Below are 24972 nucleotides of genomic sequence, written 5' to 3'. Positions count from 1 at the left end.
TGGATTCCTACAGTGAAACCATACTGGGCTTGGAAACAAACTAAGCTTTCTTCCCCCTAGGGGATTTAGAATTGGCAGTAAGAATGCCAGGAAGTAAAGTTTTTACAGAAAAAAATATTCATAATTCCTCACAGCAATTTCTTTTTTAATATTAAGGTATTTGTATGACTAACTAGATGTTTATTCTTTGAAAACTAAGTTGAACAGTGACTTAGGGTTGCAGCAATGAGAAAAAGAATTTTTACTTGGGCATTTTAATGTAAGATCTAACTTTGTACAGAAACCACCATATTGTCATCAAGCATGCATTCACTGGTATAACAAGCTTTGCAAAGCAAGCCTGCTGGGAAGGAATAAAGGCAAGTGAACTCAGATTCATAGCAGACTGATGTGGATGTGGTAGATAGTATAGTCTCTCTCCATCCCTCCATCCCTTCACATACAAACAAGGCTGGTCTTGACATACCAAACTCTTCTGGTCTTGATAATAGGAATTTAAGGCCAAATCAGAAGGGATAGAACCACTAAGAAAAAAAAAAAAGGAAAACATCAATGACATGAGAACATGAGTACCTCCTACTTGGGTGGCCTAAAAAAAAAATCTCATTTTTTTTAGTAATAAAACTAGCGACTGTGGGGGAAATTACACTTTTCCTGTTTTTAATACTTTGAAAATACTATGCTTTGCCTCTGGGTACCTGGATATACTTGAATCCTGCACATTTGTTGTCATTGGGGGTGTGTGTGACTTTCTTAAATTCTCCATTTGAAGACTCTCATTTACATCAGCCAGAAGTGGCTTATAGTGCTTAGAATTGAAGCATGAATGGTCCACCAGGATAGCACTGTGCTCAGAAATGGAGTCTGTCTGTATGTGATGTCAAGTCGGGGTGCTAAACACTGACTGATCCACTTCTGCTCTCTATTCTCAAAGGCTCATTTTCAGTTCCTCAAAAGCAGCATCCGGTTTCCTACCTCGAAGCTCTAGGCTCATCTCTGTGCAAATTTCCTCACTTCCTTGCTTTGTTCTTTATACATTAATTTAATTATAAGGTGTCTTTGATCTCTAGACTAGGTTACCTCTGTCTTGTTATATACTCTAATGGCAACTATGAACTCTTTGCAGAATTCATTGTAATTACAGTAAACTAGTTTTTTTCATCATCTACATCATAGTTACTTTTCTATTGCTGTGCCAAAATGTCATGAGTAAGGCAATTGGTCACTGTTTATGATTCCATGGGGTAGTAGGGTCTCTGATCATCATGTCAGGGAGCCTGGCAGCAGGCAAGCAAACATGGCTCTTGGAGCAGTAGCTGAGAGCTTACAAGTTGAAACAATAATCATGAGGCAGAGAAAGAGAGAGAGCTAGACTAGTGGGGAATGACTGGACTTTTTAAACCTCACACCCAACCCCACTGACTCACTTTCCCCCCCCACAAGGCCACACTTCCTAATTCTCCCCAAGTAGTTCTACCAACTGTGGAATAAGCATTCAAATATATGAGCCAATAGGGGTTATTCTCATTCAAAACACCACAATCTACTTAAGATCATCCTCTATAATCTGCTCTAAGTATGAAAGTTTCTTACTCAGATACATATTTTAAAATGTTTCATTGAATGGATAGATTAGTGAACAAATGTATTGTGGGATGTTCACAGGTTCAAAGGCATCCAAAGTAGATCCGTTGTAGTCTAGAGTAACAAAAGGCTCCCTGAATAAGAGCCTGAATAGACAAAGATGAAAGGGCTGCATCCTTGGAAAATCAGGATATCTCCTTGCAGGAAGAAAGAACAGCATGAAGAACAGAGCACACATACAAAATAGATTGCTGTGCCCAGGTATAGAAAATATGTGGAGACAAATTCAGTTAGGTTATCAGGGGGTCATAGAAATGGTTTACAGACTTCTTGCTGTACTGTGGGTATAATTTTTCAAGGGATATAAGTATCAACTTGATATAGCCAGATATGAACTTTAGAAATATCATTTTGTAGAAAGAGAAGAATTGAATAAAGATTGACACTACAATTCAGATATGATTATTATAAAATTATACATACACACACAGGGAGACAGACAGACAGACAGACAGACAGACAGACAGACAGAAAGAGACACAAGAGAGAGACCTGAGTTAAAAAGCAATGGAGCAGCCAGGCAGTGGTGGCACATGCCTTTAATCCCAGCACTTGGGAGGCAGAGCCAGGTGGATTTCTGAGTTCGAGGCCAGCCAGGTCTACAGAGTGAGTTCCAGGACAGCCAGGGATACACAGAGAAACCCTGTTTCAAAAAACAAAACAAAACAAAAAAACAAAACAAAAAAACAAAACAAAAAAAGCAATGGAGCAATGAGATATAGATTATGTAGATTGCATTTGAGAAGTATGTATAAGATATAATTAGCAGTAGTTAGAATTGGGTTAGATGTTAAAGAACACATGATCAGGAACAGGTTTGAGGAGGCAAAATAAAATAAATTTGCTGTTATTCATAAACTGGGTATGCCTCAAATTCAGGTCAATGTCCAGATGACTCAACACAGATATTTAAAGATCAGACAATGTCTTTAATTCAAGGCATAATTTTGGAAGTCATAAATATATGATTGACAATTCTACACAATGAGGAAGAGGGAATTAAGAGCATATGATTAAGCTAGATGTAGTGGCACATGTCTTTAGTCACAGTACTTGGGAGGCAAAGGCAAGTGGATCTTTGTGAGTTTGAGGCCAACCTGGTCTATATAGTTAGTGAGTTCCAGGACAGCCAGAACTACAGAGAGAAGTCCATTTTCAAAAAAACAAAAACAAAACAAAAACAAAAAAACCCAAAACCCAGCAACAACAACGAAGAGTCTAAGATACCAGCCCTACAAAAAACAAGGGTGCTGGGGTAGGAAAATTACCACAGCAAAATCTGGCAGGGAGAAGAGGGGTGAGACAAAAGTCAAGAAAGGCAAGAAGTACAAGAATGTTAGCCCAGTCAATAGTGTCAAATACAACAAAGGCATCAGGGGCCGAAAATGAATCCTAGACCTACAGAGCCTTGAATACTAATTTTAGAAAGCATCTAACACATTTGGGCATAGTAGCTCACATCTATAATCCAGGAGGCTGTTTATGAATCCAAAGACAGACTAGGCATCATAGATATTTCCAAGCTAGACTGATAGATAGATAGATAGATAGATAGATAGATAGATAGATAGATAGATAGATAGATAGATAGATAGACAAATAGATAAGAAAAAAGAAGAAAGAAAAAAATATTAACTGGAGATAAAGTCAAACTGCAATAGCAGGCCCAAGAAGAAATGGTAGCTAGTAATTTGTGACTAAATTCTGAAGAAGGTTGCTTCTGGAGAGTAGAAGATTATATGATGCGTGGAGTGTTCAAGTGAAGATTTGGCTTTAAAATAAACAGTCCTCAGAACCTTGCTACAAAGGACAGAGCATCAGCACTTAACGAGAACTTTATTCATCCTCTCATGCCACACTAACCCTCATAACTGGCTTTGTTATTATCAACAGTTTTATAGAGAACACCACTTTACATAACTGTTCATAGTAATTGGCGAGGAAGCCCTAAGTCAGAAGCCATAGCGGGGCATCCAAGGTCTGAGTCCACCCAGTATGCATACTAACTACATACTGCTCTGCAGGAAGTAGAGACATGGAATACATCGGGAATAAGCTTACTTAACTTTTAAAAGGGCATTTTTGTGGGAATCTTATTGTGCCACAAAGTTCTGTAGGCCTTTGAGATGCATTGGTGAACAAAACAGACAAAGATCTGTCTACTCATGGGATTTTAAGTTTTTTTCTCTAGCAATGGAAACATAAAATAACAAGAAACAATGCTTAACCTATAAGTAAGGTATGGTACTTGTGAAAAGAACCAGTAGATACACTGATTCCCCTACAAGCTTTATAGCAGGCAGGGTATGAACTAAATAAATTCTGGGAGAAACTATAGAACCTGTCTCATCAGACAGCAAATGATCACTGGTTGTAAAACTCTATGATTCTCAGCTTTCGTGTGTGTTTAATTCTCCTGGCTTCTCTAGTGCTTATCTGTGTGCACAAGGCCTTTTTGTTCCCAACAAGTAGAGTGATGAATCTCATAAACTTACAATCAGGTGCTCAGGAGGGATCCTGGGAGTTTGACATTTAGGCAGTGGCTTGAAAGAGCCAAAGAGGAGATCATGATACAAATGTACTTGCTGATATTTAGCTGCGATAAGCCGTGTAGGCTTAGGTTTTTTTAAAACCTACTTTAATAAGGGTTCACAAACACTTCAACTTCCCTTCTAGCCACTGTCTAAAGGTAGGGAAGACAATAGGACAAGGGGATAGAGACCTGTTTAGAAGTAGTTCCTTGGAGCAATTCTAATCTCTGTTTGTCAGGACGCTAGCAGTCCAGTTCAGCTGTGTCAGGACAACAAATACAAATCAGCATCAGTGGCACAATCCAGCAGGACTTTGCTGAATCAGCACAAGTCAGCGGGAGTGACCAGGGGCAGCCAGGGATGCCTTTCTTAATGATAAGATCAGCAAAGACTAAGACTTGAGACCAACAAAGTGTTGCAGAGCTAGCTATGCTAGTGCACCATCATTTTCCATTGAGTACTATTTATATGTTCTCCAAACATCCCATGTCTTCTCATGGGTCTTGCCTCAACAAAGCACCCATGTGAGGCGGCCTCACTACAGGAGTCACTATCACCTGACATCCAAAAGTTTCCACTTCAAAGCCAGTATGTCATTGTCTCCTGAGGTATGACTTGCTCAACTGAAAGACTTGTATCCTTGCAGTTTTGGCTGAACTATGAACATTTTAGAATAGGATTCATATGTATCTACTCTGTTAGATCAGGGTTACATTATTGAAACCAAAGATTTAAGTACATAGGAACAATGTGCCTTCAGTCAATGGGTGCTGGGTCTGGCATGGCCTTGGTAGGGACATAATAACATGGTTCCTGTTCCTGGGATAGGGCCAGCTAGTATGGGCCTCCACAAGAATTGATGGTTGCGGTGGCCTAAGATTTGTGTGTATAATAATGTGCGTATTTTATGTTTCTCCTTCAAAGAATGTCCTCCCTGTTAAAGTAAATGATTCCATAATAATCACAGACAGCACAGCACAAGGCAAAGGTGTGCCTATTTTCTTAGCAAAATTGTAAATGCTGGGGCCTTCAGGACAACCCTTAAGGCTGCAAGAAAGGACTCTGAAAACATGACTCTTGAGAAATATATAATTTCTCAACTATGCATAATATAAGGATAAATATGAATCTATAAGGAGCTTCACAGATCTAAAAGAATTATTTCTAAGTAAGTCTTACTAATCTTTGGATTTCTTCACTAAAGTTCTGATGGATTATTTAAAATTATATTTGAAACCATGGTCAAATCTCAAGCCATATAAATCCATCTGAGTGTAACTAAAGCTGTGTAAATATTATCTGATTTTATTTATTTTTGCTTGTGAATATTTATGGTCTGAATGTTGAGTAACTTAAAGACTTTATTGCACAGATAAATAATCTAAGCTTGTTAAAAAATAAACAAGCCCCCAACTGCAACAAAGAAAGAGTATGGATGTCCACTGGTAAAAAGTCATCTGAGAGTTTCTATTTGCATAAATGCATATATAAGAAAAGAGGAGTGTGCTATTGCTGTTATAGAAAGTCCTGGGGGTTAGAAGCAGGGCTTAACTCCCACAGACACAAGTATTCTACTACCTCACACACCAGAGCTCTAACCCTGGTTGCTTTCCATAGAATAGTGATTTATACCACTTAAAATATTCCCAGTATTAAAATATGCTTTTTCCATTAATTGGGTAAAAAATAATCAGGAAGAAAAAAATAATTTTAGAAGTTGGTAAGGTATAAATATTTCTTCACCAGAGGTGAGAGTGTTTTAAAGATTAACTTAAGATTCTAATAAAAATTAGCAGAGAGCATTGCTTTCAAACATCTGCACATTCTGACTGTTTTTGTTTGTTTGCTTGTTCATTTTTTGCTTTTAGCTCCTGTATTTCTGGAATGACATTCTTTTATAGCATGTAGTTGTATGAATGAACAAATGATCATGAATAATCTTTGTATCATGGTTTCCTCACACTGCCTTCCTATTTTAATTAAATTATCTGTTTCATCATCAATTTCTAGGAAGCCTCAAGGAAACTCTCTTCTGAATCCCATCATGCTTAAGGGTACTTGTATTTTGATATATGGAAAGAGCATTGATACAATATCAGACCACAATTTTCATGGATCTATTGCCCTTATGATCTACTATAATTTATCTGTTGTAAGAAGAATCTTGCTTTTGCTAGTGCATCTGAAGAATTACTATTAAATTGAAATAATATGTCAAATGCTGAAACACATTTGTTGATATTATTATACATGCAATAATAATTTAAGATATTATAATATTATAATTGTCAATATAATTAATTATAATAATTTTATGTACATTTTCTAGATCATGAGATATTATTCTAATCCCATCCTTTATCTCATTATTATATTTGTGTTTATGATTTTAAGCTTTTTTATTTCCTTGTTCTTTTCTTTTTTTTTGTTTCCCTTCTTCCTCTTCCTCTTTCTCCTCCTCTTCTTTCTCCTTTTCTTTCTCCTCCTTTACCTCCTTTTTCTCTTCCTCCTCTTTCTCTTCCTCCTCTTCCTCTTCCTCCTCTTCCTCCTTTTTCTCCTCCTCTGTCTCTTTTCATGAGAGTAGGGTCAGGTCAATAATCCTATAGAATTGCATTTGGCTTTTCTTTTCTTTTCTTTTCTTTTGTTTTCTTTTTTTTCGAGACAAGGTTTCTCTGTGTAGCCCTGGCTGTCCTGGAACTCACTCTGTAGATCAAGCTGGCCTTGAACTCAGAAATCTGTCTGCCTCTGCCTGCCAAGTGCTGGGATTAAAGACATGGGTCACCACTGTCCATCATGCATTTGTTTTTTTCAGTCTGTCTTATATCTTTACATTTGTGCTAATCATCTTGAAGTCTTCCCTTATGTCAGTAACTCTACTTCTAGCTTACCTGGGTTGTTTTATTTTATAGGAAATGTGTCTCTCGGTTCTGTAGTGCTGTCATTCTATCTGTGGTCTTTCCCCACTGCTGTTCTCATCTCACGTGCATCTATGTGACCATAATGCCCCATGAGATGAGAAGTATTTGCCATTAAACATTGAAGAGTACATTTCTCCTGTCCCATACACCATATATTTCCCATGCCAGCTTCTTTATTTGTCTTCTGCAAGGTAGCACTGTAATTCTTATTTCTCAGTAACATGCGCACAAAGTTGACATGGGATTTTTCTATTTTAATAGAATAAGCTATGTATTTTTATACCCACATCATGCTCAGTTATTTACCTTCTTTCCCATTTACAATGAAAGACCAGATTTTTTTTTTTATACTTCTGCATAACCCAAATGTATTTAGCAGAGGAGGAATGAGAAAAACAAACTTCAATTGGTCTTTACTCTGGAATTTCAACATATTATCAACTACCTACACTAGGACTCATGCCTCATATTAACAGTATATTTTATTCATAAGGAAAATGCAAGTGCTCTTCCTACGGAGTCCAGGGCCTGCTTGGGAAGATCTCTAATGGTCTCCCAGTTTTGTCTGAGAGTATGTTGCAGTAATGGCAACTTAGACTTTCCAAGATTTCTTTTCTCCTTCAAGGTATCTATTGACTTTCTCTTAGTGAAATTCTCTTCACTGTGGGTGTGTTTTAAATTAAAATTGCAGGACTGTGCTGTATTCCTTAGAAGTGCAAAGGTGGCATTGTGATGAGTAACTGATCTGATTTGGGAGAAAATCACCCATCTCCTTCTGTCCACTTCTGTAGATACCTTTAGTCATTTTGTGCTGTTATTTTTTAAAATGTAATGTTCTCGATGGTTTCACTGGTTTTAAAAAGTTGATAACAACTCAGCAGGGAGAATTTATTTTACCATATTGTGAGCTTTCCTGTCGTACCTCTGATGCCACCTGCCTCTGGCCTCACACAGTGGCTAGCCTGTGCTCTATCATTATCTTCTGAGTCTAATTGAAAATGTAAATTGGTTTAAGTGAGAAGACGGCCTTAACTGAAATATATTCCTCAATTTGTTTTCGGCAGTCTTTGGAGAAGTTCTTTAATTAAATTATTTGTTTAATATAAATAATAGCATCAATTAACTAAATAGTTATGTTCAACATTGCTTAAGAAAACAGTTTCAAACAAGAATGTAAGAAACACAGACCTAGAGAGATGGCTCAGCTGTTAAGAGCTAGGCTCACAACCAAAAATATAAAAAAATACCCACCTGTAAGTTTCTCATTAACAGGCCCTGCCGGGCTGTGTCTTTGGAGTCTAAGTCTTCTTTAACTTGCGGCTTCTAACTCTGATTTCTGCTCTGCTTGCTATTGCTGACAGAGACATATACCAAACTCTTAGGACATGCTGGCAGAACCTCTCATGGCTGAAGTGGTCATACTCTGCTAATAATGGCCACTCGGTTTTGAGTGGAAGTGGGTAACTGGCCACTTGACACTTTCCAAGATTACTAATGGCCTCTTTACCCAAAATCCTTTGCTTCTTTGGCCTTTCTTACTGAAAGGAATAAAAGAAAGACATGAAATCTTTTTAATTACAGTTTCTAAAATTTCAAGAGAACCCTAACCCTAATCCAACCCTAACCCTCCAACCTCAATCCTAGCCAATGGACAAAATTTGATAACTGGTGCTATATAAATAGATTCATAACTTCCCTTGGTAGAAACCTTATAAAATCCTACACCCTACATCTCCTGCATGACAGAACATTACTATCACATCTGCAACATGTATCTGGAGTCTACCTGAATTATAGTAGATGCATTTCACATCAGCTCATATTTTCCATTACAGACTTTGAACATAACATTATAATTCATACTAAATTAAAATACCTGACATACCCTCAAGCCATGTTTCATAATAAAAACACATGTTCTAATATAAACCATATACTTCTAATTGTTACAAAATTGCTATAAAGCAATTTTAAAATTTTGATTGTTTTGTCTTTATTGTTCTTCCCATTGAGCTGTTTCTGACAGATATTTGAATTTTTACCAATTAGAAAATTAAGAGAGCATTCTGATTTTATTAGAACAAAATATGTACTGTCACTACCATAAAGTTGTCAAAATAAAAATAATAGTTCCATTACGGTGAGGTTATAAATGTATTCAAGAGGTAGATTTAAATTTTTAATTTCAAAAGTATCTTTTATTTATAATTTTTTGGACAGAATTCAAGTTGGGGTATTAGAATATCCACCCCAAACATTTTAGAAGTTTTAAAAACAATTAAATTACAAATTTCCACTTTAAAAAATACTCTAAAAAATGTGTTTAAAATATTTGTTTCTCCATAGGTGGAGATATTTTAAAGGTATGACACAGACAAATAGTGAGCGCTTCACCTCTGTATGTAGAGCAAGCTTATCTTATCAATTTGCTTGATTCACTACAGCAATTGCATCTTCATGAGCAATTATAAAGCAACATATTTACATTCCAGAATGATAAATAAAAAGGAAGTAGCTTTTGCTACCAAAACTCTACCACTCTGGTATCAATCAGCAAGGCATTTAATAGGTCTCTACTAATAAATGTTTCTTTTAAGTAAAAATTAAAAACATTTGTGGACTACCTATGCCACAGCACCATTGAAGAGCACAGATGTGATAATGTACAAAGGAGTGGTTTGCACGAAAATTCAGACTAAATTAAGACAGGCATAAGGCATCAAGGTTTGAATTCAGTTCACAGACACAACACAGTTATAAGCTTCAGTAGTAGACTTCGCAAAAACACATACATAACTTAAGTAATTACAGTCAGTCTAATATATAAAAACATAGATGCTTGTATTATACTATAAGGTAATTTTTTCAATTTTGTAAAGGGATGCAGAATACAGATCAACTATAAAGAGGTAGCTAGCACGAATTATGACACTGACAGTGAATGGAATAAATTAATCTGGACCCTGAGAAAATACCGCTTGCTAAGGGAGGAGGAACAGAGCCACTGGGTGGGGAAAAACCCTGAGGCAGAAAAGTCACCAAAGAGGGCAGGTAATCCTCTAAGACAGCGGTAGACAGAATACCAAGAAGTGAACGGACAGTAATTGTCAGGGGCCAAGTGAACAACACAGAGGAAGGCAGGACAAGGACAAGTGGCTCTGGACAAGGTGACCTTAGAGATTAGTGAAGGCAAAATTGAAGTGGCTGCAATGACTAATGAGGATCTATGTACAAACAAGGTCAGACCGACCTTTGTCAAACTGAGTCATAAACAGAATGAAAACAAGTAGCATATGGGAGTGGGTGGTGAAGGTCGGGTCACAAGGTCTCTTTTCAGAAGATGAAAAAGAAGAAATGAAGACGGAGGGTGGACATGGGGGAGTATCAGAATCGGTATAGATGAGGAACTCGTAATGAAAGAGCAAAAATGACTTGAGGACCAAGAGATTGGCTCGATGTAAAGAGCCGTGTCTCCTGTGGCATCAGGAACACATGACGAGTAGTGTTCAGAGAGGGCAGCCTCATGGGACTACAAACATTTTACACCTTAGTCTTGTTTTTCAAACATCCACCATTGCTTTTAGATCTATTATGGTCAAGAACAATCTTCATGTGGTCACAAGAGAAAGAGGTATAATTGTATGGGTTGCCTGGCCTTTCTCATCTTTTATCTCTCTCTCCATTACTCCCTAATATAGAAATTATAAACACATTCAATAGTTCCCTCCTATTTTAGAGTCTTCTCCCTTCTGATTCTATGCAATGATGATATGAAAATGAATATGTATTCTCTGTTTATCTCCCTGCCAAGAGTCACACTATAAATATGTATGAAGGTTTTAAACAATTTACCAAATCAAACATTGAAATAATGTATTTTAAATATGCCTCTGCCATGCTGGGCATGCAAATTTGTCCTTATATTGTCTATAATCTTATGCTCTAATCTTAAAATTATATTTCTAATGAAGTTTCAGTATTAATGATCAAATAGCTGCCTTGCTTAAGCTGGTTTTAGTTGCTTGTGTTTTCAGGGAAGTGCATCCTGAAATCTCACATCTTTAGAATATCTGATGTCCTCCAGCCACTGTCACAGAGATGGATTCGTATGCCACTACTTTAATGAGGCTCACCAAACGAGCCGGTAAATTTGGCTTCAGTTCCATGATTCCCATTTGTTTTGTTGGTTTGATAAACCTATAAAATCTTATTTCAAAAGTGTGTTAATAAAAACTGGGTGGCATTTATAAAAATCCTGGCTGAAGAACACAGGGCTTATGAGTGGATAGATCCAAGTTTAAATGCCAGATTTGCCCCTGGTTTGTTCTATTGCTGGGTACTATATGCCAATAAGGAGCATTACTTAACATACTTGAACTCTTTCTCATGAGTCATCAGGACACTGCAACTAAAAACTTAGATGCTTATTCTTATACTATCAATACTTACACTATTACTACTTATACTATCAATAATCCATACTATCAATGAATTTTCCAGTGACTATTCTGAGGCTCCTCTATAGCATTAAAACCAAGAAGAGTCGTTTTTGGCCAAATTGCATAGTACCTGTGGACCATATGGAGACTCGGGTCCCCAAACATATCATACTTAAGATAAGCCTTGTTCTTTTAATTTTATGAAATGATAATATGGGAATCAAAAATGTATACTTTGATGACCACATGTATGTGCATGAAATGGTAAGGCTATGCTCAGTGGAACAGTAATAATAGCAGAAAGTGGCCCATGATACTCTGTCCAGTGGATCCCAGAAATATTTGAGGATAGGCAACCATCACATAGAGTGTTCATCCTATTGAGGAATGGCTACTGCACTGGAGGACTATGGGAATCCTTGCAAATGATTTTGGCAAGATTGAAGAAACCTCAGGCTGCATCTGTGATGGTACTAAATTTAACTTATTAGAAGAGTCTCTATTGTGCTGGTTTGAATCTTCAGTCCTACCACCTGTAAGACAGAGATATGAGGGCTGTGATTTTAAATTCAACCATGAACCATGTCTCAAAAACATACACACACACAGACACACAGACAAATCAAATTTAATTTAAAAAAACTCTATCCTTTTATGTTTAAAGTTGAATTTTTGTGTATAAGCACTTTTGTCCCAGTATATCATCATAATAATATCCTAGCAATGCATACACCATGTGGAGTTGTTTGATGCATCAGGTGGCCCTAAAATATTCTGTTTACGTATAGAACTAGCACTTTTCTCATTACAAAATTCTTTTCCTTCACCAAGTATCTAAACTCCTTAATTATACCCACTTGTATCTGTGTTCCTCTCCCCATCATCCTCAGCTCATATCCATCCAAGCAATGACTCAAGCAATCAGATGAACCTGCAGCTCATGCTACTTCTTGTCTCACAGATTAATTCTATTGGGGGAGGGGAAGGAGACATGGTTTCTCTGAATACCCCAGGCTGTCCTGGGACTCACTCTGTAAACCAGACTGGCAGTAAACTGATAGATCTGCCTGCCTCTATCTGCTGAATGCTGAGATTAAAGGTGTGAGCCACTATGGCTGGCACAGGTTAAAACTTATAATCCATTGTTCTACGTTGTCAACCTTAGATGTGTAGTTTCATTTCTGCATAGTTTCATTGTTCTCAGGTTGGATCTTTTTCCTATTTCTCCCTATGCTACAAAACTGAGATTCATTTGATCACACCTTCTTGTGCTCTCCTGATGCCACCCAGGTATGCTCTTTAGGGCAAATCATAATGACTTGCCTTGGTCCCTCCCACATCCTAGAAGCCTCGTTCATTTGTATGTCAACCTTCTGCTGTGGAGTGATCAACTCACACAATCTAAACTTTCAATGTTCTAGCTTCTAGATTTTCCATACGCTAAACCTGGAATGAAGCTCTGCCTCCTGCACAGCACCAATTTTAAACATCTTCACGGCTCTGAGCTCTTAAGCATTGGCTGTGGGCAGCACTAGTAAGCAATGAATCAGGCTCTATCTTACTGTAAGTACTTATATTGTCTCATATGTCTCCTACCTATTCTCAATTTCCTGACTTATTTCCTTAAATAAATCCATATGCTTATTCTTTTAGCCCCAGAAGTAGACTCACAAATTGTATTATCAATAATTTTGTTATTTCTTAGTTTAGATAGGCCATTACAGCCAAGAGCCATATAACATAAGGTCAAGTTTGCACACTATTGTCTACTATTGTGTTTAAATATTTAAGAAGATAAAATACTAAGGAAATTTATATGAATGGCTACAATTGATTCGTCTACGTGTGCATGGTATCTAACACTTAAACTATAACTAGAATTGTAAATATGTCCTCTCCACTGACATTAAGTTAGTAGAATGACCATTTAGCCACACAAATAGCCCAATATTTTATAGTACAAAACAAGTAATAATTGTTCCCTGCTTCTTGTGGACTGCTTTCCAGAAATCTGTAACTGGTATCCCACATCTTTTATAGGTCAAACCAAAGGCTTGTGGTGTGATCATTTCTATGAAAATAATGAGTTCTGTAGCAAGCACCTATTTATCGCATGCATGTGATTGAACGTGCTTTGCACAAGATGGTAGAGGCTACAGCTTTAACTTACTTCTTTACTGACAGAAGACAAACTCATATAATTTTCTCAACAGAGAGAAAAACAATCTGTTGTTGGCCTCTTCTTACTTATTCCTATCACATCATCTATCCCAAGGAAGTGGAGGGTATGCTTCTTTTACCTACTACTGGGGCTTAGAACATGATACTCACTGTTCATTAACTGATTGAATGAGGAGAGAATAAAAATGTACTTTCAATTAAATCCTGGATACTTTGAAATGTTAGTATTCTAAGGTACAAGGCAGTGCCACGCCCTCTGAGGAACGGGTGCAAAAAGGAATGAGGCAGCTCAGGGTTTTTTTTTAAGTTTTTATTTTTCAGTGTGTGTGTGTGTGTGTGTGTGTGTGTGTGTGTGTGTTTCCAGCACTGATAATCAATCCCAGATCCTCCTTATATGTATTAAGCAAACAGCCTTCCACTGAACTCCAGCCTATCAGCTCTTTGTTTTACCATTTAAGACAATAAAAAAGGGAAATTAATATACATTTAAACTATATTTTTAATTTTATTACATCATTCATTTATGTGTGTGTGTGTGTGCGCACACACACACATGCATGTGTGTGCCTGCATGTATGTGAAACCACATGAGCATGCCAAAGCACAGATGTGTTTAGAGGACAGTTGGCAAGAGTTGGTCCTTTCCTCCTACCATGAGCATTGAACTCATGTTGTCAGGCTTGTTAGCAAATTCATTTACCCATAGAGTCATCTTCCAGGCAATGCAGTAAAGAATTTTTTTAAGTAGGCTATATGAAATTTAAAAAGAATTGAGAAAAATTTCTCTGACAAATATTCAACAGAGTAGGGAATGTGGCTAAACAATGGTTAGATGATTAAAGTGCAGACTTCCAGTGGGCCACAGAATTAGTTTCAAAGTATACTCACATATACTCATAGTGATGATTACATATATTCATATATATATGTATATATACACACATATAATATATATATATGTGTGTATATATACATATATATGTATATATGTGTATATGCATATGTATATATGTGTATATATATACACACACATAACTGCAAGAGATGTTTTTGACCCAATTTGAATGCCTGCCTTTAGTGTTAGCTTCTCAGGGATTTGGCAAAGACTTCAAAGATGGCTCACATACCTCAAGGATGGGTACACTATCTGCTATCAGGTATTTGTGATGGCAAAGAATCATACCCTTTAGATCATGGATGAAAGTTATATTAAAACGTTAGTCCTGAAGCTGGGAATTTGGGTATGAAGCACACAAACATAATACTTTAGTGTCTTGCCAATAAAAGTGACACAGAACTTAAACAGATGTCTAACCACTGATAAGTAGTTACTGTTGGGATGAGGACAGATGACCATGAAGCCTGGAACCTAAATCCCTACATTTGTCAGAAACAAGGACAAAGGAGATGCATCTTCTGACTAAATGATGCCTGTGGCTTACTGAAGCTGTAATGTAGGCAACTTTCAAGTGTGAAATACTACCAGTCAGTCCCCCTATCAGATGTCTATGTAATTGTCTTCATATGAATGCCAGATCAACTGATTTTTATGTAGAAGAGGAAAAGAAAAATAGAAACCAATTTTCCAGATAATGATGATGGACTCGTGCTGACATCATTATTCCTCACAAATGTCCCTTAATGTTCAAACAAAAACAGTATCTACACTGGCTTCAGATGAAAAAAACACTATTTTTCATTTAACTACTAAATAACAAAGGTAAAACAGCTTTTATAGGAAACATGAGAAAATAAGTAATAATCTATTCATAGAACTACCACTTGTTAAGACAGTATGACTGTCCAAGCTGTTAACAAACCAAAAGGAGCCATCTCAAGCCCCTCAATTGCGAACTCCATAACGGCTGAGCTTTCCACTTTGATCTTGGCTCAAGATGCTAAGCTTCTTGGTTTGTGTAGTATGTCAAATATTCCTACAATGGCTTATGTGTGGGGTGGAGTTTTGAGGGTGGGGTTTCCACATCTCTGTATGTCACTCATAATGACACAGAACTTCACATGTTTCAACACATCTGCATTGTGAGAAAAAGTGACTGAAAACACAAAGCTGTTGATGACAAAATTCAAGCTCATCCAAAAATGATATCTGAAAGCCGTGAAGAAATGTTTTCAGTTGCTTTTGTTGCATGTGATTTTGTGCCCAATTGTAATCACATTCACAATTAAAATTTACCTGTTAGTTAAAACAATGCATAGCCCTTATGCACTAACTGGCTTTAGCGTAGCTGTTTGTTTTTTGCTGTTGTTTTTGTTTGTTTGTTTGTTTGTTTGAGTTTGTTTTGTTTTTCAGGTAGCATATTTTATGTAGCCCACACTGGTTTTAAACTCACTATTCTCCTGCCTCAACCTCCTGAGTGCTGAAATTGCTGAGGTATGTTATCATGCCAGGCTTCTATTTTGGTTCTGTGTATTAAAAAAAAACCTTCCACTGACACTGCACAATTTTTATGTAGATTTGGTCAACATTAAAGGTACTTTGAATACCTTTCATTGAACCATTTTGATCTAAGAAATTAAATGCAGCATTTTAAAGAGGTTTTACAGGTTATAATGGAGATCAAAGTATGTCTTTGATCTCTTCTTATAAAAGCCTTACTCGAAAAATCATAAGATTTAGCTTAGTAAAATCATAAGCAACGTCAGGTGTTAATCCAAATCCCTTTTGAGGATACTTTGTCCTTCAATCCATAAAATTCCCATTAAATATAGCCAAGTTCAGTGATGCCCTGGTGGCATTTATAGCTGCAGAAAAGAAAAAACATTTTTTGTTTGTTTAAAAAATGTCAAAAATGTCAAATATTTGCTACTATTACTCCTAGAACTACTACAGCAAGGCCATATTGTCAAGCATTTCATTCATTGCTCTCCTGTTCAAAACTACCTTATGAAATAGATATCTTAATTATGTTTTATCTGGAAACCAACTGAAGCTAGAGATAGGTTGAATAACTTGCCTAATATGACAGGACTGGTCAGTAGCCATCAAACCTTGATCCTTTCCATTCTTAAGGCTAAACTTTGCAAATGTGCCATACTCTACTGCTAAATATCTAGATTTTTTTAAAAAAATTAAAATAGAATAGGCTAAGAAAAAAGATTATGACAAAATGAATAGGAGAGTCTTTGACATTCTTGAAAACTGAAAATGGTGTGACTAACACACATGATACAAAAAGTGTATGTTTATATGGTGCGAAGGTTGATACTGATTGTGAATTTCATGAGATATAGAAACTAGGATGTAGGCCCCTGGATTCCTGTGAATGAGCAGAGGTTAGTTAGCCTCTGTTGACATCACTGATGGATTATCAAGATTAGATAAACTGAGGTGGGAAGGCCCAACCTTCTTTAGCCTGGGGTCCCAGGCTGCATGAAAAGTAAACACTATAAAGCTGTCTAGGAATTAGCATTCCCTGCTCTCTGGCTGCCTGACTGCAGATATGCTGTGAGCAGCTCCTCACCCTCCTGTTACAATGCTTTCCTAGCCTGTACTTCCAAAACACGAGCCAAAAGAAAGCCTTCCTCAAATTGGGTTTGTTGAAGTCATGAAACAAATAGTTGCTAATAATACATGAGAATGATGATTGTTCTTATTATAAAATACAACAGCCTCCTGCTTCTGACTTAGAAATCTTCCAGCCTCCCAGAACTCACATTAGATACTTGCAGTACATGCAGGCAATTCAAGCTCACTTGCGATGAGGGCACTGGGACAGGTGGAAGGAAAGGTACTTGTTATACAAGCCTGGCAACCAGAGGTCAGTTCTTCTGAACAGTGGATGCAGAGACCTGACTCCACAAGATCTCATCTGACCTCCATGTGTATGCTGAGGTATGCTCATCCCCACACATATATCATGAGCAAACACACTAAGAGTAAAGGCACAAACAATTAAAACGATGTAAAACTCATTTTAAAAAAGACTAAAAGTAATTGTTCGCTTTGGGCATTGTGAATGAGCAGCTATATTGAACTAAGGTTAGGCAATTAGACTTAACCAGCCCACAGAGCTTTCACTCAGGCATCTGTGGTACAAGGCAAGACAGCAAGTACCCTATAGCCCAGAAAGTCAACAACACATTAGTGACCCAGCACGTCAGCACATGGGAGTAGCTAATCTTACTTGCTTGGCTAAAGATATACTCCTGATTATATAGTTCTCTTAATGATTAAGAGCTATAATTGTTTCAGGTAATTACATGGAGCCTCTAATAGATATAAAACCAACATTATCCAAGTCATAATTATTAGGTAAACACACCTTTTAAAAATAAGTATGTTGAGCTTACTCTTAAAGGGATCTAGTAAATTGGGTTTTAATACCTTTAATACCTGTGACTCCATTATTGAGGATTTAGTTCCAGGAATGCTATAAATACTTAATATGAAATTAGAATGAGAACTCTTATTCTCAATATGCATAGTATTGTGTTCCTTCTGACTCTATCATCCTACCCATTTCCCCCAAGCACTCAGAGTCTATACGACTTTAACTAAATTTTCTTTCTTCTTGTCACTTCCTATTTTTTCATCCAGTAAATCATTAGTTCTACCAATGACACAACTATGCAGACTTTCTCATTTCTACCGTGGTGTGTGTGTGTGTGTGTGTGTGTGTGTGTGTGTGTGTGTGTGTGTGTATGCTCACGCGTACATGTGTAGGTTTAGAAAATTGTTTTTATTTTGTAATTGTCTTATTTTCAGCTCCTTAGAGAGCAGGCCTGGAGTAGGCAATCATATTGTATGTTTCCCAGATTACCTTGTGCCACAGTTTGAAATAATTTATCTAAGGAAGGAGTTTGGTTTTTTTTAAATAATAATAATAAAGAATTCAAAACTAAAGATTTTTATATTTTTCATGATGCAAAATGGGGACCTATAGTTCTAAAGACAAAGAAGTTCCAGACTCTGTTGCCACACAGAAAAAAAAAATATTAAACCTGAAACAATTTTCTTGATTGAAAGCAGGTTGCACTCTGTATGGGAAAAGAATTACAGGAAGGAATGTCAAACTAACTTAGAATCAAGAACCTGGACCAGATGCCTGCAATGAGGTCATTTATTATACCAAATAAGAGCAATATGCCCACATTGACAGGCATGTTAATAATTACCTACCTATCAGGAATACACGAGACACAATCTTATCAGACTCATTCAGAAGATGGCACAACAGCTGGAATGCTATTAAAGGAAGCTATCTGTATGTGTGTACTTTCCAACAATTCGTAGGGGCCAGAATTAGTTGTTCCTATTTTCCTTGCATTAAAGGGTGAACCAGAAAGGCACAGTACAAGATTCCTTCTAAGAGAATTTCTCTCAGAGTCGCTAAGATCTATTTTCAGAAGGGGCTTACAAGCAAGCCAGTCAAATGGACCACTTGGCAAAGTTGTGCACTGGTAAATGCTTTGGGCATGAAACACACATGCCTGATTTTCAGTATGGGTTTCCAAATTGCTATCAATTTTTTGATAGGTTATGCAGGAGGGCAGGAATGGTTTTAGAAGAATTACTGGATTAAATTCAAAGAAATAAAAAAACAAAACAAAACAACCACCACCACCACCACAACAACAACAACAAAAAATCCCAGTTCGTATTTGTCCAGGCACAGGTAGTTAAGATAGAAAAAAAGAAAAGTATATAATTTTTCAGTAGGATAGTGGCTGTTTACTATCTGATGGCATTGGGACATTGGGCCCTTTAACTCCTATATTCTTGTTAAAAAGTGTATCATATAATAGGTTTCCAGAATCCCTACAACACTTTGATATCTGATGTGAATAATTTAAATACAGCAAAAGAAATAAATGTGGTTACTAATATAATATATTCTGGTTTCTAATTGTCACTAAAACTCAAGAAATCCCCAAATCACCATGACATAAACTTACCTGCATCTGTAACCATTGGTCTCCTTGCCTGTGATGTTTATCCCAAGGCATGTTTGCACCAAAGCCAAGAAGCCCCATACAGGTCTTCCACCACTAACATTCATCTTGATGAAATAACTGTGCAAACATTGTTCTGTGTGTTGTACATCCAAGACCAATTTAACTGATGTCCATGAACACAAAATGCATGAAGTCTAATGATTCTACCATCACCACTGTAGGAACTTTGAAAAGTGAAGGCAGGTATAACCCTTGTACAATAACCAAACAAGGTTTAATGACCCCTATTCTCCCTCAATGGTCAGGATCTTCCTAAGCATTTGCCTCTTCCAGGGCCTCTAAGCTTGACTCTATGGCTTTGGAATGAGAGGGCATAACCAAAGTCAAAAATACACCCAAAACCTCCTAAAAACACTTGCTTTTCCCCCGACTGACATTAATGGCTAATTCTATGATCCATTTCATCTGACCATCACAAAAGAATGGTCAGACAAAAAAGAATGACATTCTCAAAAAAAACTTAAATTAAAAAATTAGATATCAATTGGAACAAATGTGTTAACCAGTCCAACAACACATTATTCATATAGCTATAAAAGTTTCTAGCTGCTGTGATCCATACAACTTCCTGGAGATATGAGTTTGTTCTGAGCCTTATGGTAAAAATAATAATAGTTGAGTCAAAAAGACAACTTTCAATATACACACAAGTCATTACTGTTCTAAAATCCAAAAGCAAAATCGTAACCTTCCTATTTACAATGTTTTAAGCCAAAGCAATTTTTAAACACATTTTGATATGTAGATATAAAACAGATGAATAGTTAGAGATAATAAACAAAATTATTTTTTCTTTTTATCTGATTGTGGAGTTTTTATTACATAATAAGATCCCCACTGTTAACTTTTAAAAGGTCTTTTTCTTAATATTCACAAAGAAGAAGTATAAAAATCTAACTTCAAAATAAATTTCCGGTGAAATAAATAAGTATAGTCTTCAAATACTGTGTGACTCCCATGTAGCCAAGGTACAGTGAGGAGTTTACTTGTAGTTATTCTAAGAGGATAGCAAATAAAATAACAGCAGCATTGTGATGTCGCATGTTTATGAAAGAAAGGATGCTATGGGAGGGCAATGACTTTAATAGACACCTCTGTTTACACTTCAGATGCACTAATTTGCCTGCTATTGGACCTTCAATAGCCCACCATATTATTCTCCCTCTATCCAGTGGAGACACATTTCTCTGAATTGTTGAGGAGATATGTGGTAAAACAAGAAGCTTTGCAAACTGTAAAAACAGCAGAAATATGCACCACTATGAGGCCCTTTAAATTTTCCTTTGAACTTAGGCACTTTTCTTTTTAAACGACCTTGCTCATACCTTAGAGGCACTTTTGCCCTTTATGCCCTAAATAGTCTTCAAAATATATTCTTAACATGTTCCTTATTCCTTAAGTGTCTACATAAAGAGTACAGCTGGTGCTTGCTTTGAATCAGTGGCTGCGACTGGAGGCCTAGACTGAGAGTATTTTCAGCCATTTCTAGGCTCCAGTGTCCTTTATTGGCTGAGTGAGACAGGAACTCTGGGATAGTTACCAAGTGAAATTACCTGTGGTAGAATTTAAGATGAACCACTTTAGCTCAATCATTCCTGCAGTCCTTCTTAGCTGAAATGAGATGGTAAGTGGGTCTCTGGCATTAGCTCTTGAAAACCCTTAATCACCAAGGGCAAGTGGGTAATGCTCTGAATCAATAATAGTGAGAGAACGGATAGTCTTTATTGCGCTTTAGGAAGCACATCCTTCCCCAGCCTGTTGCTGCTGGGTCTGAGGTCTCCGTACATGCTGAACTGTATTTTAAACAAGAATTGTTACATGGAAAATGAACATAATTCTTATATTCTACCAACACCCTTAATAGAGAAAAAATAATGAAGCAGCGATATTAAGTGTAATTGAACAGAATTATTTTTCCTCCTCTGTTTTGTTTTTGTTTTTTTTTTAAACCAAGTCTCAGCTTTAGTATAATTGTCAACAATTCATGTAATAAAGGTTCTATAGACTAGGGAAGAAACGACTGGCTCATTTGAAAGCCAGAAAGAAAACAGCATGAAGGAGGTGATGGAATATGTCATCTTTTCATGAGAAGCTCCTGTGTGCCTTATCATAGCTAATTAAAAGCTAGGATGGGTACACGATGGAGGATAAATTAGAGCTTTGACAGCTGAATTATGAAAGTTGAGTTGCCACAGTCAATCACCTATTATTTAATTATGTCTTCCAGAGCCTCACAAAACCGTAGCAGAGAAGAAGGAACATGCCTGAGATCTTTAGCATTGCTTTGAAGTTTCCTATTAATTCCAGTAACAAAGCCAGAGGCAGGGCTACCACTGTATGTGCTTCAAGGAAGTGGAATTAAAAGGCTAAGGATTCACATCATGATTCAAATCTACACTCGCTGGTTCTACGTTTAGAATGTGTCTCAGCATGACACACCTCATTGTTAATGTCACAGACAACCAGTTTGGAAATTACTCTGTCAGTGTGTGATCTTAGATACTTAAGAACAAGGAATGTTGTTGATAAGCAGGAGCAAAAACAACAAAAACAGAAGGTGTGTTTGTATTTGTGGCTGAGAATCGGTTAAAAATTCACTGAAAGAATTGGGAAAGAACAACCAAATAATTTTAACGTTGTCCTCATAGTTACAAGAATAGGAAAAAAAATAAAATAAAAAAAAAAAAAAACAAGAATAGGGATATCATTGCAACAGTGGTTGTCAACCTCCTTAATGCTGCAACCTTTTAATACAGTTCCTCATGTTGTGGTGATTCACAACCACAAGATTATTTTTATTGCTGCTTCATAAGTATAATTTTCCTATTGTTATGAATTGTAATGCAAATATCCATGTTTTCCAATGGTTTTAGGCAACTTCTGTGAAAGAGTCCTTCATTCCCCAGAGGGGTCATGACCCTCAGGTTGAGAACTACTAGCGTATAGTCCTGCTGTTACAAGAACTGAGGTGCTTCCAAAGACAGATAGTGCAGTCAGCTTTGGTGATACAGTCTTGCAATAGCAGTATTTCAGAGTCTGAGACAGAAGACTTGCAAGTTGAGTCCAGCCAGGGCTGATAGAAGGACCATGTGCTAATTATAGATAGATAGATAGATAGATAGATAGATAGATAGATAGATAGATAGATAGGAATTCACTTTCAGAAGGCCTAAGCTTCTACATACAGTTATAATTCTTACGTTCACCAATTAGGAAAATGGAAATGTGAAAACCACTTAAATGAGATACATAATCCTAAAATAGTAAAATATACAATTATTATAAATATACTTTTTACCTTTTTATCTATTTATCTATCTATCTATCTACCTGTCTGTCTGTCTGTCTGTCTGTGTGTGTGTGTGTGTGTGTGTGTGTGAGAAAGAGAAAGAGAGAGAGAGAGAGAGAGAGAGAGAGAGAGTTTGTTTGTATGGTGCATGTTTATCCAGTATAAGTAGCCTGTAAGCCTGTACATGACATGAAAAGGCCAAAAAGAAGATGCCAGGTGGCCTGCTCTGACATGCATGCTCTGCTTTGATTCCTTGAGACACAGATCCTTACTGACCTTGGTTTGGGGACAGAATCCTCTTATCTCAGTACTTGTGAATCTAACCTTGGAGTTTGTTTGTAAGCCAGAAAGCTCTACAGATCTTTCTGTCTCCAATGCTCACAATGCTGGGGTTATAGGAGCATGCAAACCTATACCTGGGTCTGTACAGAGGTTCTGGGGATTCAGCCAAGAGTAAGCATTTGGTAACATGAGTAACTGAGTTTGCATCCCCAGCACCCACATAAAACCAATTCTTGGAGGTAGGAAGCAAAGGCAGGCACATCCCTAGGGCTCAGTAGCTCCTATAGTAAATTGGTGAGTTTCAACTTTTGAGTCCATCACTCAAAATATATGGTAGAGATGACAAACAAAACCACCTGTATGACTGAGAGTAATGTTTTGCAATCTGGGTTTGATTATAACTGACTTAATTCTTTCTTTTGGTATAGTCAATTCATAAATAATATCCCTTCCATATACTAGCAAGGCAATATTTATTTATATATGAAGAATAGGATTCTGGAAAGTATTTCTCATAGTGATAAGAAGTTGCTACCAGAGAGCATAGGAAATAAAAAGTGCAAATATCCTGTTTTATCTCACACTGTACTTTTTTCAGTATTGCTGCTAAGTCTATATTGTTATTATATTAAAATTGGACTATCAGTATTTTGCCCTTTAGTGATGCAAACTTTGGCAATTTTACTTTATAAATAGCATTATTCAACCCTCATTGACCCTGTATCAACTTATTCTAAATAATAAATGGTACAGAGAAGACTTGTAGATATAGATGGAACATTTCCCAATGTGCTAGGATCCCTGAATGTTAGGGAATGTCTGAAGGAACAAAGTCTAGACTGGGATTGAATGGTAAAGCCTTTCCAGTTTGAACACATGCTTTGGGTCAGGCTTTTCCTTCTACCTCTGGTCTTCCGTGACCACCACCTGAGCCCTTGCAGAATTCTTGTCCAAGAAATCAATGTATTTGTAGAAGTAACAACAACTTAAAGTGTGAGATGATATTCAGATTATGAATGTTATTCAGGTTATTCAGACTTAGGAAAGCATCTTCTAGTCGCTCTAAAATCTGTTTTTGTTTTAACTTCCTTTGTAGATTTGTCTAATTTAAAAGACTTGAATGAACTTATATTCTCAAGGTAAACTGCAGCTCCAATCTCAACATAAAATAAAATCAAATGAAATGAAATAAAATACCTACTTATTAGCCCCTGGTAATTTCTCCTGCTAAATTGTGTGTGGAGACTCTTGGTAGGACTCTTTATGAATCCTATGTAGAATCATATGGAAAGATGGAAAATCCCAAGCCTTGGATCTTGTTTCTGAGTAATGACCACTCCCCAAAGACAATTGAAAGTCAAACTTTCAATAAAGTATCCAGCTTGGTGAGACCCTAACCCCTCCTCAACCCTCAGCCCCTGCTGCTATCACCGGTTTACTAGCCCTATAGTTTGGTGGATTTGACCATCAGCTTGAAACAACTTGAATGAGCTGCCTTAAACTTAAAATTGAGTGTGAAATTTGAAGTGTACTGGACAGCCAGTATTACCAGGTAAACACAAATATGGATGTCTATTTATTTAATGAACTCACACCAGCATTCTTTCAAATGGCCACCTGCAATAGTCAGTAAAATACAGGGGGATTCCCATCAAAATTCCAACTCAATTCTTCACAGACTTAGAAAGAGCAATTGGCAGATTCATCTGGAA

General features: G+C 36.8%; 1 protein-coding gene and 1 long non-coding RNA gene across 2 annotated transcripts in view; one reads left to right on the top strand and one right to left on the bottom strand.

Annotated features, from left to right (window-relative positions):
* Window positions 1–13077, top strand: part of LOC116092038 — a 45418-nt gene extending 32341 nt beyond the window's left edge. Inside the window, exon 3 of the long non-coding RNA XR_004119157.1 lies at window positions 12954–13077. This is a non-coding gene — a long non-coding RNA (uncharacterized LOC116092038). The remainder of the gene's footprint in view (window positions 1–12953) is intronic.
* Window positions 1–24972, bottom strand: part of Ppp1r1c (protein phosphatase 1 regulatory inhibitor subunit 1C) — a 98974-nt gene that overhangs the window by 62689 nt on the left and 11313 nt on the right. The gene's annotated exons all lie outside the window — the stretch shown is intronic.

This window comes from Mastomys coucha, unplaced genomic scaffold, assembly GCF_008632895.1.
Source record: "Mastomys coucha isolate ucsf_1 unplaced genomic scaffold, UCSF_Mcou_1 pScaffold15, whole genome shotgun sequence".
NCBI classification, from domain to species: Eukaryota; Metazoa; Chordata; class Mammalia; order Rodentia; family Muridae; genus Mastomys; species Mastomys coucha.
The sequence above is the reverse complement of the archived record's forward strand: the minus strand, read 5'-3'. Positions and strand labels throughout refer to the sequence as shown.